At 44.6% G+C, this 21,302-nt stretch overlaps 1 protein-coding gene across 15 annotated transcripts in view; it reads right to left on the minus strand.

Annotated features, from left to right (window-relative positions):
* Positions 1–21,302, minus strand: part of RYR3 (ryanodine receptor 3) — a 630,986-nt gene that overhangs the window by 133,384 nt on the left and 476,300 nt on the right. The window lies entirely within an intron of this gene.

Genomic DNA, 21,302 nt, shown 5'->3' on the forward strand with positions numbered 1-21,302 from the left:
AGATAGGGAGGGGAGAACTGTGACTGGCTGGGCAACAAAACTCAGACTGGGATGAAAAGCCTGAGGAATAAAGACTGGGACTGGGTAAAGAAGAACGGGATTTGGATAAGGAGCCAGGGGAAGAAAAAGGACTGGAACAGGGATAGGTTAGAGGGGACAAAGCAGAAAGGGTAAAGCTTGAGGGTGGGGACAGGTAGAAGAGTCTGTGCCCAGTAGTGCACACTTCCCTCCAGAGTCTGGAATGTAACCCAAGAGTCTGGAGTTTCAGCATTTCTCTGATATCAGGAGAGACAATATCAGTAAAACCCACTGACAATGTTTGTTCCAAACCCCTCTAGTGCTAGTTGACACAGAGGATGACAACCTACTACTGCTTTCAGTTCCCCACTGGGTCAAATGGCAGAGATGTGTGCAGTGGATCTTAAGGTTCCAGCCCACGGAGGATGATGGGATGGAATTTCTGAGTTATTTTCAGTTTACTTTTTATTAAAATAGGAAACTATACACACAAAACTACATGCAAATGGGGGGAGGATAGCTCAGAGGTTTGAGCATTGGCCTGCTAAACACAGGGTTGTGAGTTCAATCCTTGAGGGGGCCATTTAGGGATATGGGGCAAAAATCTGTCTGGGGATTGGCCCTGCTTTGAGCAGCAGGTTGGACTAGATGACCTCCTGAGGTCCCTTTCAACCTTGATAGTCTATGATTCTATTAATGTTGCAAAGTGAAGCACTCATAGTAAGTTATACATGATGACAAAATCTTTTATTACATGACATCATACTATTTTTTCCACAGGAACCATGCCTCATTCAGGGCACAGGGTGGACTTGCTCTGGGGATAAATTAGGGTTGTGTAGTAAAGAAGGCATTTCTCTGTAACACCCTTGCCTCATCTGTCAAAAAAGTTGGAAGGTGCATTGTGAATTCAGCAAGGGATTGCAAGAAGAGATAGGACAATCTAATGGTTAATATAGTTGAATGGTGCCCTGGAGAACTGGAGTGCATCCCAGCCTTTGATTCAAAGATTCTATGTCATGCTAGGCAAACCACTTAAACTAGATTTTTCACAGGTGGCCCCTAACTGTGTGTTCTTCATTTTCTGGGTGTCCAAGTTGAGATCCTGGGGTCTAATTTGTACAAGTGCTGAGCACTCACAACTGCAGCAGAAATTAATGGGAATTGTGCTTTGGAAGTGGCATATAATGCTAAATATTCTGAAAAATCCAATAGCAGTTGTTTCAAGTTTGGAACCCAAAATAATTTAAGTTTATAGTAATTTGTACCTCTGCTCCTCATCTGTAAAATGGGAATATAATTATCCCTCTGTGATGTTGCACTCTATATGTTTATGGAAATATACTTATAAATGTAAATATAACATAACTGGAATAATACTTTATGCTAGACATGCCATGTGGCATATCTTTGCAAAAGTTATGATCTACTGAATATATTCATCCTATTTGTCTGCATGTATAATTTTTATATCTGAAGTTATGAGCGTTGGCTCTATGCTTGTATTTGAAGTGTTTGCTTTAGAAAACACATAAGGGAGGTTTGGCCAACATATTATGAAGGGGCTATTCAAGTAAATGGGAGTACTTAGCTACAATGGACTTTGGGAGATGCCAATCCACATCTGAGCTTTCCTGGGAATGTTCAAACTAACATGTAAACAATGGTGTTGGCCTGCAAAAAGCTGAATCATTCATGGACATGTGACTTGCCCAGGTGGCTACAAACTCCATCCTGTTGTTGTGATTTTGCACAGAAGAACAAAAGGTTTCACACCCACAAGAGAGAGAATATAAAAGTCCCTGGAAGCCTCTTCACTTTGTCTTCAGCTGTCTCAAGAGATGGTCTCTCCACCCCAAAGAGATGCCTGAAAGAAACTAGAACAAAGGACTGTAACTATGGGGGTATGAGAGATTGCTGGACCCAGGCCATAAACTACATTGTTGGTCTGAAAAGGATTGTACCTGAGGCCACGTCCAGACTACCCGCCGTATCGGTAGGTTAAAATCGATTGCTCGGGGATCGATATATCGCGTCTAATCTAGACGTGATATATCGATCCCCGAGCGCGCTTATATCGATTCCGGAACTCCATCAACCCCAACGGAGTTCCGGAATCGATATAAGCGCGCTCGGGGATCGATATATCACGAACATCGATCCCACGCGGTGTGGACAGGTGAGTAATCCGATCTTAGATATTCGACTTCAGCTACGTTATTCACGTAGCTGAAGTTGCGTATCTATGATCGATTTCCCCCCCGTAGTGTGGACCAGCCCTGAGATAACATCTAGGGTGAGAAGTTAGTATTTGTAACTAGTGTTCTTAGTGTATTAAGTTAGCCTTGCATATTTTGATTTATTTTACTTAGTAACTTACTTTTTTCTGTCTGTTATTACTTGAAACCACTTAAATCCTACTTTTTAGTCTTAATAAAATCACTTTTGTTTATTATTGAACCCAGAGTAAGTAATTAATACCTAGGGGAGCAAACAGCTGTGCATCTCTCTCTATCAGTGTTATAGAGGGTGGACAATTTATGAGTTTACTCTGTATAAGTTTTATACAGAATAAAATAGATTTATTCAGGGTTTAGGCTCCCAGAAAGACTGAATACTGGGTGCTGGGAAAGTCCTGGTTAACTGAGAAGCCCCTGGGCTAAGTGAATGTTTCTGTGAACTGCAGGGGTGTGTGGCCCATCCTCTTGGTCTGTGCTGGAGTCAACTGGTGTGTCTAGCTCAGCAAGACAGGAGTGGAAGAAAGCCTTTTCTGGCAGTGGGGTTTGTTCTCAGTGGTATCCCAGCACATCTAGTGACAGTCTTGAGGGAGTTTCTGTGACCAAACCCATGTCACCCTCACCTCCCAGGAGAGTTATGAATATAAATTATTTAATGTTAGTGAAGAAAATCAGACACCATAGTGACAAGACACAGAAAATGCCATGAGGATATTACTAATTCTGTCTTCAGAGCAAGGTTTGAATAGTGTGCACTAAATAAGGCCTGGGGCTACACACTGAACAATGAGGATAAAACAAAATACTGAACAGCTGCTCATTCACGGCGCACCATCCATCCTGTACAATGAGCAAGGCAGGGATTCTGTGGGAAAAACAGTATCCGACCATGTATTTAAACATGCACAAGGGTACCAAAATTAAAGTTGGACAGACAGCCTTAATTCTTGCATTCCCTGACTTTTGAGTTCTTGACTTTGCAACCTTAATAGTGCCCAACATAATTTTTTACGTAATTTGAAAAAGGGACAGGATTCTCCCAAAGGATCTCTACTTCTATTTACATCTCTTCATCACCATCTTTAAAATTTACTGTGTCTTGTGCAAGTTAAAAACTTTTCAAACTGTCCATGTGCTGGTGTTCTTAAGCATTTTGCAAGCTAAAGAAAGTAGGCTACTCTCTAGTAAAAAGGAAAAGCTATATTCTGCCTTTCACTCCCAACCAAGCAAAGCACTTAAGCATGTGCTTTACTTTAAGCATATGAGAAATCTCATTGACATCAATGTTCATGTGCTTAAAGTTAAGCAAAAGCTTACGTGTTCCTCTGGATCAGAGACTTACAAGATAAAGCTTCTTAGAACAGGGGACCTATTATACTTTATAAATAAAGAACCTCTGTCTATATCTGGCCTAATGTAACCATATCCATTTCTGGGCTTCTATGAAGAGTTTCACATTGCACTGATTATACTGTCCGTGAGATTTAATCTTTTTAGCGGAAATCCTTATCAGTACGGTTTTATTTACAGGGCTGAGATTCTGTACCCTTCAGCTAAATTACTCTTGGCTGTGTCTCTGCTCTGCCCTTATTTATCCTTAGATTCTGAATTCTTCAGTTACATTAACCTCTGAATTTAAACTTCTGTTAAATCTACTACACATTTTTCCTGACCTAACTAAATTTAGTAGGACTTGAGGTCAGTAATGTTCTTTTGTTCTATTTCTTATTGATTTTTCAGGAGGGATCTCCGTTCTTTGTGTCAGGTGTCAGAGCTATCAGAATTACTATTTGTACACTTTTCAGAACATTAATTAAAACAATTAACAATCCACGGAGTGCCCTTGACATGACTGGGCTGGAAGGTTCCTATTTATCTTACCTTTGGTCTAGAAACAATTTGCTTCTCTTAACCTGAATGACTACTTGTTGGAAGAATTAAAAATCTACTTTTAACGCACTTTCTATACCTTCACTTTTAGAACTCCATTATGGTAAACCTCATGTGTTTGTACTGTGAAGTCTGTGTATTAAGGAAATGGAAAATTTCTTACCAATAATTTCCTTTCTGCTAGCAGCATCTCCACAATTCTATACATCCTGGATGGCTCATGAGTTAAGGATCAAATATCAAGTGGAATCATTACCATATCACCATCTTTCTTGGTCTAATGTAGTTATTTTGTTATTTCAGGAATAACTGTTTATAATGTTATGCAAGATTTACAGCTTCGGAACACTCATCTGGTAGCAGGCAGGAGTGGCAGGACTGTGCCAAAACACTGATCTGCCTCTGTAAAGTGCAAAGAGAGAATATCTGCTGAGATGTCCCATATTGTGGGAGATGCTGCTAACAAAAAGGAAATTATTGGTAAGAAATTTTCTAATTTCCATTCTCCAGGCTAGTATCTCCCACAATTCTGGACACCTGGGAAATAGTGAGCAATTAAAAAGACATAGGAAGAGTTATGAAACAGAAGTTTAGCAGGAAAGAATTACCCCTCTCTTTGTGAGCTTGCTTTCACTTGTATTATTTCTGAACCACTGGCTGAAACGTATTCTTGCCAAAGGAGGCCACCTCTGCAGGAGATAGAAGGTCCCCCTTGTAGTGCTTAATGAAGGTGTTAGCTGTAGACCAAGAGACCATTTTGCAAATTTCCAAAGTGGACACAGGAGGTTGCTAAGAATCTCATGCAGTGCACCTTTATCTCTTCTGGGACACAAGCCTCTGATGATTTTGTAGGCTTCCACAACACATAGTCTAATCCTCCTAGTGATGGAGGACTTGGAAGCCTTGAGTCCCTGGCATTTCAGGAGGAAGGACACAGATAGGGAGCCTGATCTTTTTGTGGAATCTGTACACTTGAGATAGATTTTCAGTGCTCTTCTGACATCTAGGGTACACCACAACTTTTCAGATGGATGTTGTTTGGTATAGAAAGAAAGAAGCACAACCTCTTGGGAAGTATAGAAGGAGGAATTTACCTTAGGAAAAAAAGAATTCTGGTATCCTGAACACCATTTTGTCTTTGTGGAACAAGCAGTAAGGCTCCTATATAGATAAGACTGCCAGCTTTTGCCTGGTGGACATGACAGCTACTAAGAAACAAGTCTTAATGGATAAATAAAAGGCTGACTCTAAAGTCACAGGCTCAGTGGTCTGGCTTGTCAAGGCCCTCAAAACTAGTGGTAGGTCCCATTTTCGGAAGAGTGGCCTGAGGGTCAGTCTGGCTAATTGGAGTGGTCAAATGAATCTGGCTACCTGTGGATTGTCTTCCAGGGAACCCAAATATCCTGCAAATAGCACACTACTAAGAGCCTGACATGCAATGGCACTGATCTGAAGGCCTCAGTCGATGCCTTCTTGGAGAAAGTCCAGAATGGCTGGAATTCCTGGATTTCTGGCATTTGCACTATGCTCCTGTCACAATTTATTGAATATAGACCAGATAGAGGAGTGTGCTTTTAGTGTTGATACACACATATAGGCAAAAAGCAATATCTTAATGACTCTGGAGGACAAACCGAAACTTTCTAGTGATTCCCTCTCAACAGCTCGGATGTTAGCTGAAGCCATTTTGGGTCTGGATGAAGAAGAGGACCATATGAGGGGATGTCCTGTCTCCACAGAAGCTGGTATGTGGGCTCCAGTGTCAGCTCTATCTGATCTGAGAACCAAGGTCTCCTCGGCCAATGAGGAGTTATCAGTATTACAGTCACACGTTTTATTTTCTGGACCACCTTCCCCTGTAGGGGAAAGAGAAAGTAGGCCCCGTGGCCAACTCTGAAATAAAGCATCTGTCTTGATGTGTTTGGGGTCTGCCTCCCTTGTGAAGTATTTTGGCCTCTTAGCATTAGTACAGTTCATGAACAGGTTGGCTGAAGGAAGGTCAAACATCTGAACAATGAGACCAGAAATCTTGTGATTCAGGCACAACTCAGAGTTGTAGATGCTATGCCTGCTGAACCTTTTGGTTCAGATCTCCTTTGATGTGGATCGCTCTAAGGGAAAAGAGGAGCTGTCCTGCCCACCTCATTATTTCCATTGCTTACATGTGCAGTACCAGACTCTTCATTTCCCCCTTAGTTGTTTAAATATGCAAATCACAGTTGTACTGTCTGATTGAACCAGGACATTGTTCTCCCTTAGGGTGGATTAGAACCTTTTCAGAACTAGTTTAACCGCTTTGAGAGGTTTATTCCATGAGCCTCTTCCTCCTGGCTCCAGAGGCCCTGGGCTGTTTAGGTCTGCAAATGAATTCCCCAGCCCTCCAGGCTGTTGTTGGCTGTGAGGATTAAAGGATCTGGAAGGCAGATGGGCATGCCTTTATGTACACTGTCGTGGGCTGACGATGACTGTAGGGAGTTGAACACCTGTGCTGGAAACTGTACTTGATCTTTCATGTTTTCTGGGAAGTGTTCCCAGACTTTTAGTATGAAGACTTGAAGATTTCTGATGCATGATGGTGCCAACAGAGTGATCCCTATGCACGACACCAGGAGTCCTATCAGTTGAAGGCTATGGTAGGTCTCTTGCAGCTCTGGACCAAGAAAATAAATTCCTGGATGGAACCAGAGAACTTTTCTTGGTACTGATGATGAAGATGTCCACCTGGAAGAGATTCAACGTCTGAGAGGCGGCCCTATACTTGACTGCAATGGAGCTCTGATCATGATGTCATCTAGGAAAAGGGACAGGTGAGTTTCCTGCAACCTGAGTCTGGCTATTATCACCAGTAACCTATTTGTAAGAACCCTAGCCAAATGGAAGTGTTCACTAGTGATAATGTTTCCTGCTGGAGATTAACCTCAGAAGTCTGAGGTGACATGGTCTCATGAGGATATGGAGATATGCAGCTGCTAGAACTACTTAAGTCAAGAAGTCTCCCAAGGACAGGGATGACACCATAAAGGCAAGAGTCTCCATCTGAAACTTCATTTTCTTCATCCACTTGCTGATCCTTCTGAGGTTCTGATACCACCCATACACTTCTATACAATGAAGAATCATAGAATTAAAAAAAACATAGAACTGTAGGACTGGAAGGGACTTTGAGAGGTGATCTAGTGCAGTCCCCTGCAGTTAAGGCAGGACTATGTAATAACTAGACCATTGCTGACAGATGTTTGTCTAACCTGTTCTTAAAACTTCCAATAACGGAGATTCCACAGGCAATTTGTTCCAGCCCTTAAGTTAGGAAGTTTTTTCCTAATGTCCAATCTAAACCACACTTGCTGCAATTTAAGTGCATTGCTTCTTGTCCTATTCTCAGAGGTTATCAAGAACAATTTTCACCCTCCTTCTGTAATAACCTTTTATGTACTTGAAAACTTATGTCGCTCTCAGTCTTCTCCTCTCCAGACTAAACAAACACAATGTTTTCAATCTTTCCACATAGGTCATGTTTTCTAGACATTTAATCATTTGTGTTGGTCTTCTCTGGATGTTCTCCAATTTGTCCACATCTTTCCTGAGATGTGGTACCCAGAACTGGATTCAATACTCCAGCTGATTCCTTACCAACACGGAGTAGAGCAGAAGCATTACTTCTCGTGTCTTGCTTACAACATTCCTGCTAATACATCTCAGAAGGATGTTCACTTCTTTTGCAACAGTTTTTTACACTGTTGATTCATACTTAGCTTGTGATCCACTACAACCTCCAGATCCCTTTCCGCATTACTCCTTCCTAGGCAGTCATTTCCTATTTTGTATGTGTGCAATTGATTGTTCCTTCCTAAATGGAGTACTTTGCACTTGTCCTTCTTGAATGTCATCCTATTTACTTCAGACCATTTTTCCAGTTTGTCCAGATCATTTTGAATTTTAACCCTATCCTCCAAAGCACTTCCTACTCCTCCCAGCTTTATATTATTCGCAAACTTTATAAGTTTACTTTCTCTGCCATTATCTAAACGATTTATGAAGATTTAAGAAGATGGAGCAGAAGTGGAACCAAGAAAACCGTTTTTCTGTGGAAACACTCTCTGTGACTCCCATAACCAGAAGATGACATATTTCATCCTGGATCAGATTGTGTTTTATGGAGTTGTTGGAGATGGTAACTGGATGAAGAATGGATGGGGTGCAGCCTGAAGCTTGATGGAGTAGCCCTGGCTCACAATTTCCCCAACCCACTTGTCTGTTGTCATTGAAAACCAGTCCTCTAGAAAATGGGAAACCCTGCTATTTCAGCTCTGGAGGGAAGCCTATGCAATCTTTGTCAAAGTGGATTTTGCAAGGGCTGAGGTCCCTCTGGACTTTGCCCCTGGACCTTGATTCCATTGTTTTCCCTTGAGGAATCTGCCGTCCCTTTTCTGGTACCTCTGTGAGGATGAGGAGAGAAAGGAATGCCTCTCTCCTTGAAGGCTGGTCTATATTCCCTTGTGAGGGCACTTAGAGGGGAAGAAAAAGACACTTTAGATTTGCTGCACGGTCAGCTACCACCATACCTAGCCCTTTTCTCCAAAAAGGAGGGAACCTGTAAACTTGGCCAAGCATAGCACTTGATTAGAGTGAACATCTCACCTTCCAGGGCTGGAGCCATAAGTGGCACCTGGCTACTGAGATGGAGGCCCTGGCATAGGCTGAGAACTTCATTGCATCCTCTAAAGTATCAGCGACAAACACTGTTGCTAGGGAGACTGTCTTTAAAGTGGAGCCAAAATCAGCATGATCTCTGTCTTTAAGGGATTTGAGCTCTTCCAGCCATGAAAGAGATGTTCCTGCAAAGCATGTGGCTGCCAGAGATGCAGGGAGGGTGGCGGAGGAGGCTTCAAAGCCCTTTCTGAGAGCAGTCTCCATCTTTCTATCCCTGGGGTCATTAATGAAGAACTCCCTTTCTGAGAGAATAACCATATCCTTGGCGAGGGACATTACAGCTAGATCTTGAGGTCACTGTTGTTAATGTGCTTGCCCTTATCGCGCTTGTTCCATTCAATACTAATCACCTCCTCGAAGAAGGACTGAAGAGATATTTCAGCCTCAGGGAAAGATGTTGAGGGGAGAAATTTACTCTGAAACTTACTCGCAGGAGCCTGTCCAGAGCAATTTCAGAGTGAGACAGCTCACCTTCCTCAGTGGAGAAGGAGGTCAGAGGATTCTTATCTCCTAGATTTTTATTTTGCCTCCTCCCCTTCCCTTTTTAGGATTTTGAACCTTTTCTGTGAACTTTGCGTGTGTAGAATGTCTGCTTCAGCTTTGGTGAGGCCTTTTTGTGGCTTGCTCTCCTTACAGCCTGGTGAGGTCTGTCTTGGAATCCCCCCATTGGGTCCCATTCCACTGGGAGGCACTCACTGTCAGAGCCCTTCTGGTCAGCTTGGGAGGGAAGGGAGCTGATTAGAAATCCTGATTCTTTCCCCAGAACACTAAGAACCCACTTTAGGGAGAGGGACTTGTGGCCTCACAAGTGTCTCCTATTTCTGCTCTGGATTTAGTCTCTCAGTTGAATGGTCAGAGTTCTCCTCGCTTTTGGAGCCTCTTCTTGCTCTTCACTGGGGTTCCTGGTCCATTGTTCCCTCACTGGTGTGTCAGCAGGTAGGGCATCCCCCTTGCCCATCTGATTCATAATTGGAGCTAGGGACAGAAGGTTGGGCGTACACTGGGAACAACTTGTCATTGCCAAGCCTGGGAAGGCTGCCTCACACATAGAATACTACTTAGATTTTACCTGGTGCTTGCTTGGCTGCTCTGCCAAGCCTGCAAGAGGCAGAGTAGCCATCAGGGAGATCCTGCAGTGAAATCTCAGGGAGGGTTAAACCACCAAAGGGTTAACTGACTTAAGGAGGAGGAGGGATGCTGAGGAAGGAAAACACTGCTTCCCACTGCCCCCAAAAATGGGGCAGAAAAGTTAATACAGAAAGAGTAAGGAAGGGAACAAAAGAAACTGCCACTGTCTGCTGTTGCAGAGGCAGAGTCTGGGAGCAAGCAGGAGCAGTGGGGCCATAGCCAGACTGTGCGGCGCTAAACGCTGATCAGCCTCCAGGAGGTGCAGAGAGAGGAGAGCAGCGCGGACATCCAGAACTGTGGAGATGCTCGGCTGCAGAAAAGAATGGCTACTTATCTCGGTTACTTACCTTACAGTACTGCAGTTCTCTGAGATATGTTGCACAAATAGATTCCACTCTCGGTACGCCTTCACCCCATTTGTGTGAGACCAGATTCTTTTGGCCACCAGTGTTCATTGGGGCCACACCTGCCTTCTAGATGTTCCCATGCCCCTCCACCCAAGAGCATAAAGGGCAGAATGGGCCTAACCATCCCTCAGTGCCCTCACCAACACACAACCCCAGAGGGGCAGGATTCCATAGTAGCAGGAAAGAAGGGCAGTTTGTGGAATCCATCTGGAAAATATATCTCACAGTACCACTTACTGTACAGTAAGTAAGTGACTGTTCTTTCTTCAAGTGATTGTCCACAGGAATTCTATGCTTGGTGATTGACAAGTGGTTGTCTGTCTGTTTGAAGGTGGGGAGTAGGAATCCTGCTTAAGCACTGATTCCAGAACAGCCATAGCAAAGTGAGCTTCTGATCTGGAAGTCTCTAACAATGTGTCTTGTAAAGGCGTGGACTGAGATCTATGTAGCCCCTCCTACAGATATTACTCCTTGGGGAATTCTGTGCCAAGAACTACAAATTCTGTGCACATATTAAAATTCTGCATATTTTATTTGTCAAAATAATATAATCATACCAGTTTCAATTATTTTTGGTAATTTATTTCAAAATACCTGTCAGCAAGTATGTCTGTAACAAAAAAGATTCAGGAAATGTTTGGTTTTTTATGACAAATGCCTTCCTTAATAGGTATATTAATACAGAACTTTGAGTAATAATTCATTTAAACTACAATACAGAAACACTTTTCCTGCATCCCTCAGAAGCAGTGCAAAGGCTTGGGAAGTCAGGGGTAATGGAGGAGCTGAGGCAAAGTGAAGTAATTGCCTGGGAGAGAACCTGGAGGGTTGTTAGATGTGGGTGGGAGAAGTATGAGGGTTGGGGGGCAAAGGAGAGATTGTTAGGGAGCTGGGACGCCTCCCACCTGCAGACCCTGGCTGACCCCTAGTCTTTCCGATTCAGTCAGTCACATCTGCCCATTCCCTTGTGTTCCTGCACTTCACTTCCCCTTATCCCCAAGTGTCCCTCAACCCCCCTCAGCCACCTCTTCCCCCCCATCCCCATGTGTCCCATCACCCCCACTCCTATTCAGCTCCTGGCTCAATGCTGTCACCCCATTAGGTCCTGTGACCCCATCCCAGTCTCCCCCCCTGACTAGCCATTCTTAATCACAGTTGATGTGACCCCAGCATCCCTGAGTACCCTGCTCAGTCTGTCCCCACCACATTCCATGCTTCCTCACTTGGCCCTGCAGGCAGGATGCTGTGAGGAACACAGCCACTGCCCCCTCCCTGAGTCAGCTGCCCTCTGTTCTGGGGCCAAAGCAGCCCCTGGTGGGCGAAATGTGTACTTGTAGCCTCTCTCTGGCTAAATCTATTTTCTGTGGGGGACATGAATTTTGTGAATGCCCAGTGGCACAGAATTCCTCCAGGGGTAAGATTTCAGAAACAAGGAAATTCTTCAAACAGGCAGCAGCAAAGGCTGCCTAAGCTCTAGTGGAATGAACTCTAAAGTGGCTAGGTGGATATAACTTTGCTAGCACTCAACGACCCACTTAGATAATGCCTCTGAAGGGATAATCCCTGCCCTTTAACCCTCTCTGAAAAGGCTATAAATAGTCCAGGGTGTTCCTGAATAGTTTTGTCCTGTCAATGTAAAATGACAGTGCCCTTACAATATATGAAGTTTAGGTTCCCCTGAGGAAGAGTGAGTCTTTGGGGAGAATACTGGGATATAAATTAATTTACATGGAATTCTGAAAGATCCTTGGGATAAGGCCTGAGTGTGACCATGTCCTTATGAAACAGTATGTAAGGCAACCCGCTATGAAGGCCTGAATCTTCCCTATTCTTTGACCTGCTGTAATGGCCACTAAAAAGGCAGCCTTCACTGTCAGATGGTATAGGTTGCTAAGGGCTCTAATGGGGACACATCAATCCTGCTAGTACTATATGGAGGTGCCAAGGGAGAGAAGGGGATGGTAAACAAAAGGAGAAATACGAATGAGGCCTTAATGTATGTTACCACTTTAGGGTGGGAAAATACAGTATGGTCTTAGATAAGAGTGTAATATGCAGATATTCCTGTTAGATAGACCCATATGGAGCTGACAGAAAGTCTAGATTGTACCATGGCTAGCAGATATCCATTTCTGCAATATTGGACTGTTATGAAGCAAGACAGATGGTGCTGGGATCCCCAAACAGAAGCAAACAGTCAGTCTAGTTGAGGCTTTCCTGCTTTGGAACAGAACATTCTGAATTTCATTCTGGAACAGCCTTTTTTGGTGGATGTTATCCAACTAGCATCCAAGCTGTTGTATGTAAGGAGGTTGAATCTGGGTGCAGGATCTAACCATTATTCTGCGAGACTACGTCAGGAAGAGCTGGCAAGGTGTTCAGTGGCTGCACAGAAATGTTAATTAGGTCCAAATACCAGTACTACCCGGCCCTTGCTGAAGCTATCATAATCATCAGACCTATGTGTTGCCTCTGAACCATTGTATCATGGGAATCAGTAGAAAGGCATACATAAGTCCCAGTATTCAGGTACCTGGTCAGGGAGCCTGGACAGAAATCCCCACTAGAAAAAATGTTTGACACTTGTTGCTCTGTTGTGTAGCAAACATGTCTATTTCTTGGAATTCCCACTTAAGAAACATGTTCTGGACTTAATATTCGACAGACCATGAGTTATTGTTGAGAAGTGTGTGCTGAGTTGATCTGCCAAAGTATTCCGAAGACTGGGAAGGTATCGAGCAACTGGTGTGATATAATTTGCAATGCACCAACATTTTTATGCATAAGTTATACTTATCATAGAATCATAGAAGATTAGAGTTGGAAAAGACCCCAGGAGATCATCTAGTCCAAGCCCCTGCTCAAAGCAGGACCAACCTCAACTAAATCGTCCCAGTCAGGGCTTTGTCAAGCCGAGTCTTAAAAACCTCTAAGGATGGAGATTCCACCACCTCCCTAGGTAACCCATTCCAGTGCTTCACTTCCCTCCTAGTGAAATAATTTCTCTTAATATCCAAACTAGACCTCCTCCACTGCAACTTGAGACCATTGCTCCTTGTTCTGTCATCTGCCACCACTAGCTCCATCCTCTTTGAAACCCTCCTTCAGGTAGTTGAAGGCTGCTATCAAATCCCCTCACTCTTCTCTTCTGCAGACTAAATAACTTCAGTTCCCTCAGCCTCTCCTCATACATCATGTGCCCCAGCCCCCTAATCTCGTTGCCCTCTGTTGGACACTCTCCAATTTGTCTGCATCCTTTCTATGGTGGGCGCCCAAAACTGGACTCAATACTCCAGATGTGGCCTCCCCAGTGTCGAACAGAGGGGAATAATCACTTTCTTCGATCTGCTGGCAGTGCTCCTACTAATACAACTCAATATGCCATTAGCCTTCTTGGCCACAAGCGCACACTGTTGACTCATATCCAGCTTCTTGTCCACTGTAATCTGCAGGTTCTTTTCTGCAGAACAGCCACTTATCCAGTCGGTCTCCAGCCTGTAGCAGTGTATGGGATTCTTCCATCCTAAGTGCAGGACTCTGCACTTGTCCTTGTTGACCCTCATCAGACTTCTTTTGGCCCAGTCCTCCAATTTGCCTAGGTCACTCTGGACCCTATCCCTACCCTCCAGCATATCTACCTCTCCCCCCAGCTTAGTGTCATCAATAAACTTGCTGAGGGTGCAATCCATCCGATCATTCAGATCATTAATGAAGATATTGAACAAACCCAGCCCCAGGACTGATCTTTTGCTTGATACTGGCTGCCAACTAGACATCGAGCCATTGATCACTGCCCGTTGAGTCCATATCAACCAGACTCCAAATAACATGTGGCTTATTATCAGGTCCTCCTTTCTAAGTATGACTACTTAAAATGAGAAGGTGTTTCAATTTGTGCACAAGCTTCAAAAATAACATCAAGAGGAGATGATGGTCTCATTTCTTCAGGTCCTTCTCTCTAGGTGTAGATTTGGGAGATCCCTGCTCTTCTGTTTTCTGGACAGCAGTCACATTGCAAGTAAACCCACTACTGAGTGGGAATAAAAGTATTCAAATCTCATGGAAGGGATCTGACACCTCCTGGTCAGCTCACTTTGATGTGGCAAGGATGGGCATTTGCATGTGGCATGGATCTTTTGCAGGCTCCCACTGTCCTTCATTTATGGCCATCATGAGCCTGCTGGGCATGGAAAAGTGTAAGATGTCCAGGAGTTTGTGGTTTTGTCTTTATCATTTCCATTGGTATATCCAGGGTCTCTGGGACAGCTTGAAGTCCTCCTCTGAGGCAGACATAGAAAGGTTCACTGCCTCATCCAGATGCGATCACATTGGGGACCAGTAGTTCTTCCCCTTGCACTTGATGCTCTTCTTCGCTTCCATCCTCCTGCCCTTCCAGGACCGCAGGCTGTACTATCTGGCCTGGCTAGGATGACCTATTCTGCTTCTTTGAGGAGGGGGATCTAGCTCTTGAAACAGCAGATGATGCAACCATTGTAGAATTTGACTGCACACCCTAGGTCGGGGTTCCCAAACATGGTCCACGGCTTGTTCAGAGTAAGCCCCTGGCGGGCCGCGAGACTCTTTGTTTACCTGAGCGTCTACAGGTACGGCCACTTGTAGCTCCCTGTGGCTGCAGTTCTCTGTTCCCGGCCAATGGGAGCTGCGGGAAGTGGTGGCCCAGCCTGTGCTGCTTCCCGTAGCTCCCATTGGCCGGGAATGGTGAACCACAGACACTGGGAGCTGCGAGCAGCCGTACCTGCGGACACTCAGGTAAACTGTTATATCCTTGGAGGCAGCAACTTTAGGAAGAAATCACTGGAGACACAGAGAGCTGCAAACCTTGCAGCAGCCATTTACTGCTACACACAGATCTAACCAACAGCCAGCCAAACAGGCTGGGCTATCCCCTAATAATCTGACTCAGTTGCCATAGCAACACAAGATTCTATTACCATGATAACCAAATACATAACATATTCCTCCCCCTTAATAAGAATGTCCCCAAAATAAAACAAACACTAACTAGAGAAGGAGGGTAGACTGCCTCCATTCCCGGCTAAACCCCGGGGATTATTTTTCCCCATAACCGTGGGTTCGCCCTAGTTAAAGATCCAGCTGATGAGGAGGCCTTCTGTTTCTAGGTGGCTTACGGCGGACTTCTGGTGTTGTTGCACCCGAGAGTGTCTTGGGCGCGAGCCTGACAACAGGCTCAGGGTTAGTAGGGCGAAGGGGTGAGGATGGGGTATCAGCTCGTGCCGGGCAGAGAGGTATCTCTGCCCCTGGCAATAATGGAGGGGAAAAGTCAGGAACAGGTGACTCGCTGGAGGTGGTGAAGTCAGGCAACTCAACCGACGATGTGTCCTGAAGACTGGTATGACCTGGCAGCAGCTGATCGACATGTTGCCGCCAGGTGAGATCCTCTGCAGTCTGGACTGTGTAGGAAACAGGTCCCGTTTGAGCGATGACAGTGGCAGGGACCCATTTAGCTCCATAAGTATAATTCCGAGCCAAAATCGGCTGTCCTAGGCTAAAGGTTTGGTCTTTTGCTCTGGCTGCACGCCTGATGACTTGATCTTGCTGCTGACGTTGCACAATTTGTAGGGGTTCAGAAGGTTTCAGCAGATCAAAGCAAGTGTGCAGCTGTCGTCCCATCATTAGAAAGGCCGGGAATGCCTTGGTCGTAGCATGAGGTGTGTTTCTGTAGGATAGTAAGAAGGTGTCCAGACGCTTTTGAATGAATAATTGTCCCCTTGCCGATTTCAAAGCTTGTTTCATTGTCTGCACAAATCTTTCAGCTAATCCATTAGTGGATGTATGATATGGTGCTGAAGTGATGTGCTGTATCCCATTTGCCTTCATAAACTTTTGAAACTCCTGAGAGATGAACTGCGGTCCGTTGTCACTCACAAGTTGTTCTGACAGACCGAAATGACTAAAGAGTCCTCATAGTTTTTGGATAGTACTCTCTGCAGTAGTGGACTGCATTATAGATACTACTGGCCATTTAGAATGGGCATCTACTACCACCAAGAACATGCTTCCTTCAAGGGGGCCAGCGAAGTCAACGTGAATACATTGCTATGGCTTTTCAGGCCAGTTCCATGGATGTAGGGGTGCCCACTGGGGTGCATTCCTCACACTCTGACATGACATACAAGCTCTTGCCTTCTCTTCAATAGCACTGTCCAACCCAGGCCACCAAAAATAGCTTCGTGCAATTTCCTTCATGAGCATTATTCCACAGTGACCGGAATGGAGCTGTTCTAACATCTGTGATCTCAGTGGTGGTGGGATAATGACACGTCTCCCCCACAACAAACAACCAGATTGGATTGATAACTCCGTCCTCCTGGACACGTAGGTAACAAGGTCAGGGGAGACCAGAGAGGTTCGCCGAGATGTTCCATGCATCACCAGGTCCATAACTTGGGACAATATTGGGTCAACTCGAGTTGCATTCTTTACCTGAATAGCGGTGATAGGTGTATTCTCTACTTGTTCAAAGTAAAAGATTTCCTTCTGGGCAATATCTTGATGGTTGATGGGCAACGGCCGTCTTGAGAGACCATCTGCATTGCCATGCAGAGTGGATTTCCTATATTTGATTTCATATGTGTGCGCGGAAAGCACCAATGCCCACCATTGCATATGACTAGCGGCTAATGGAGGAATGCCTGTGTGGGGTCCAAAAATTGAAGTCAAGGGTCGATGGTCAGTGAGAAGAGTAAACTTCTGTCCGAACAGGTACTGATGAAACTTCCAAATTCCAGAAACAATTCCCAATGCCTCACGTTCAATTTGGGCATAGTTAGTTTCCGCCTTGCTTAGAGTGCGTGAAGCAAAAGCAATAGGTCTCTCTTCTCCCGAAGGCATAATGTGTGACACGACTGCTCCCACTCCATAAGGAGATGCATCGCAGGCCAACTGTAGGGGTAAGGATGGATCAAAGTGAGTCAGAACTTCAGAATTTAGCAATGCATCCTTAGCTTTGTTAAATGCATCATCACAGGCTTCCATCCACTTCCAGGCTTTGTTCTGCCCAAGGAGTTCATGAAGTGGTTTTAGCAGTATAGCTAACTGTGAGATAAACTTTCCATAATAGTTCAATAGTCCTAGAAACAAGAGAAGTTGGTTAACATTTTGAGGAGGGGGAGCCTCCACAATAGCCTTAACCTTAGCAGGGGCCTTACGAAGACCTGTAGCATCAATGATGTGTGCCAAATAGTCAACAGAGGGCTGGAAGAATTCACACTTGTCTTTGCGGACTTGCAGTCCATACTCTTCCAGTCTTTGTAGGGTAGCCTCTACATTCCTTAGGTGATCTTCCTCATTCCTTCCAGTGACAAGGATATCATCCAGACAGCACTGGACTCCTGGCAAGCCACACAAGATCTGGTCCATAGCCCTCTGGAACAGGGCGGGAGCAGACGTTATTCCGAAGGGTAGGTGACAGTATCGATAAAGCCCCTTATGCGTCACAATAGTCAACAGCTCTTGGGACTTTTCATCAACGTGCACCTGTAAATATGCCTGACTCACATCAATCTTACTGAACTTTTGTCCCCTAGCCAGGTCTGCGAAGAGGTCATCGATGCGGGGAAGCGGGTATTGCTCTGCACATAACACTGGGTTGACAGTGACTTTAAAATCACCACAGATCCGGAGGGAGCCATCTTTCTTCACTATTGGAACAATAGGAGTTGCCCAGGGGCTATGGGTAACTGGTATTAGGACTCCATTTGTGACCAGGCACTCCAGGTCCGCTTCGACTTTCGGCCTGATGGCATATGGCACAGTTCTGGCTTTCAGATATTTTGGTCAGGTTTAATGTTCAATGTCACAGTGATTCCCTTCATAGTTCCCAGATCCTCTCCAAAAACAGTAGCATGTTTCCTTAGTATAGTGGTCAGGCCGGTTTCTTCTTTAGTCACTCGGTGCACTTCCGCCCAATTCAGCTGAATCTTCCTAAGCCAAGACCTACCCAAACAGTGGCAATTTAGCAGCCTGTCCATTGAGCTCCACCTTAACATCAGTAGTGCCCAACATGGGCACAGCTTCTCCCGTATATGTCTTCAGCACTGTTTTTGTTGCTTTAAGTGGAAGATGCTGTAGCTTTTCTCTATATACAGTCTCTGAGACCAGTGAGACGGCTGCACCAGTATCCAGTTCCATGCGCATAGATTTGCCGTCCAATGAGGTTACCCAGTATTCATGTGAGCCCACTGCCAAAGACAAAACGTGGAGTGGCTCTTCTTCTTGTGAGGAGGTATCTCCCTGGTCATCCTGGGTCTGCTCTAGGGTATGCAGATTTCCCTTTTGGGTCAGCCAGACCACAGGCCTTTTTTCTTTTGTTTACAGGCATACTCAATGTGTCCCTTTTTGCCACAGTATCAACACACTAGGTCCTTACACCAGCATTCTGATGCACGATGACCCGGCTTACCACAGCGGTAACATTCCTGACTCCCCACAGTTTTATGGGTAGGTTCTTGTGACACCTTATGCACCCTAGGGGATGCATTGGTGGATTGTGCCTCCTTTGTAGCCAGTTCCATGGAGACAGCAATATCAATGGCCTTCTGTAAGTAAGCTGAGCCTCTGTCAATAGGAGCTTCCGTATAGCTTCACTGTGCAGGCCACACACTAACCTGTCATGTAGGGCCTCATTTAATATCTCCTTAAATTCACACAGTGTTCTGCCAGCTTTCTCAAAGTTGCTACAAATTGTACAACTGTTTCATCTCCTTTCTGGTCTCTTTTGTGGAACCTGTATCTTTCAGCAATTACCAGTAGTTTGGGATTAAAATGGGACCCCAGGATTTCCACAATGTCACCGTAAGATTTGGTCTCTGGCTTAACAGGGTGTAGTAAGCTGCATAGCAGGGAGTAGGTCTTAGCCCCTACAACACTTAAGAATATTGGCACCTTTTTTGCTTCTGTAATGTCATTTGCAATAACAAAAAGCTCAAAACGCTGGGTATATACATGCCATTGCACTACAGTCTCCTCAAAAGGTTCCAGTGGCCCTGTAAGTGTAGCCATGGTTTTAGTTTCAGTTTCACAGTCAGTGCAAACAAGCCAGTTCTCACCCCCTTCCAGCAGCAAACAAGGTTTGTTTGTTTGTTTTTGTATCTTAACTTCTACTTCCTTCTGTTGCTGAGGCGGCACAGAGATCCCATGCTCGTCGCCATGTAGTTATATCCTTGGGGGTAGCAACTTTAGGAAGAAATCACTGGAGACACAGAGAGCTGTAAACCTTGGAGCGGCCATTTATTGCTACACACAGACCTAACCAACAGCCAGCCAAACAGGCTGGGCTATCCCCTAATAATCCGACTCAGTTGCCACAGCAACACAAGATTCTATTACCATGACAACCAAATACACAACATAAACAAAGCATCTTGTGGCCCATCAGTGGTTTACCTTGAACAAGCCATGAACCAAGTTTGGGAACTCCTGCCGTAGGTCATCCTACAGGGCCATGGTTAGTAGGGTTATGAACACTGAGTTGGTATCAGGAGGGATGCTCCCTATGAGTTCCAGGTCTCTTTCTGCTACCTCTCAGAATCCTCTCAAGAATTCCTTCCTGACTTTCTTTGGGCTACCCAAGAGGGGAAATATGGATGGGTGGGAGACGACTCTCTCCTGTGACTAAATGACGATGAGGAGATGGGTTTCCTTCAAGGGAGGAGCATTCTGTTGGAAGTGCCTAGTCTCTGACAGGGAGATATCAGTACTGGGCAGACCTCTGATAACTCAGAAGCGGGGTGTCTTGGATATCACTATCTTCACTCTCTCAAGAAGAGATGAGTCTGGTACCATGCTCACAGATGAGTGAATTGATACTGAATATAGATTGGATACCGAAATAGCTGGTACTAAGGTACTGGGTACAGAAGAACGTGGTTCCAAGGTGATCAGAATAGAGGTGCTTCTGATACCAAGACACTTGATGCCAGAGCTCTGGGCACTGACACATCAGGTGTCAAGGTTGGTGCCAAAGGGTCAATACTGAGAGATATGAGATCCATAGACAGAGGTGTTCTTTCATTCAAACATACAAACAAAAAAAATCACTCTAACATGCAACCTTAAAACAGGCATATCAAAACTTCCGAGTGCTTGACTTTGTAATTACAATAATCTTCTTTTAAACACAGTTTTTGCAATATATAAGAACATAAGAACAGCCATACTGGGTCAGACCAAAGGTGCATCTAGCCCAGTATCCTGTCTTCTGACAGCAGCCAATGTCAGGTGCCCGAGAGGGAATGAACAGAACAGGTAATCAAGTGATCCATTCCCTGTCGCTCATTCCCAGCTTCTGGCAAAGCAGCTTCCATCTTGCCCATCCTGGTTAATAGCCATTTATGGACTTAACCTCCATGAATTTGTCTAGTTCTTTTTTGAACCCTGTTATAGTCTTGGCCTTCACAAAATCCTCTGGCAAAGAGTTCCACAGGTTGACTTTGTGTTGTGTGAAGATCTGCTGCCTATTAATTTCATTTGGTGACCCCATACATATGTGTGTGTGTGTGTGTGTGTGTGTGTGTGTGTGTGTGTGTGTGTGTGTGTGTGTGTGTGTGTGTGTGTGTGTGTGTGTGTGTGTGTGTAAGTACAGCCATATTTATATTTGTTCCTGAAAAATAGACTGATTATATACTAATAATGTACAATAATGCAGTGTTCAGACTTTGTAATTTGAAATGGAGAAAGAGGTTAAAGTATTTGGTGGAATGCTTGAAAAGTACCATCCCCAGTAAATTATTTAGAACACTTAATACTTGTTGAAATCATGGCCATTCCAAAAATTTAAAAAAATGTTTTCCAGAAGATTTCAGAGTCTCAGGTATAATTATCTCTGGTGCAGATGATGTGGCACTATCCATAGAGGGTGTCTCCATCAGAG

Source organism: Gopherus flavomarginatus, chromosome 5 (assembly GCF_025201925.1).
Source record: "Gopherus flavomarginatus isolate rGopFla2 chromosome 5, rGopFla2.mat.asm, whole genome shotgun sequence".
NCBI lineage: Eukaryota > Metazoa > Chordata > Testudines > Testudinidae > Gopherus > Gopherus flavomarginatus.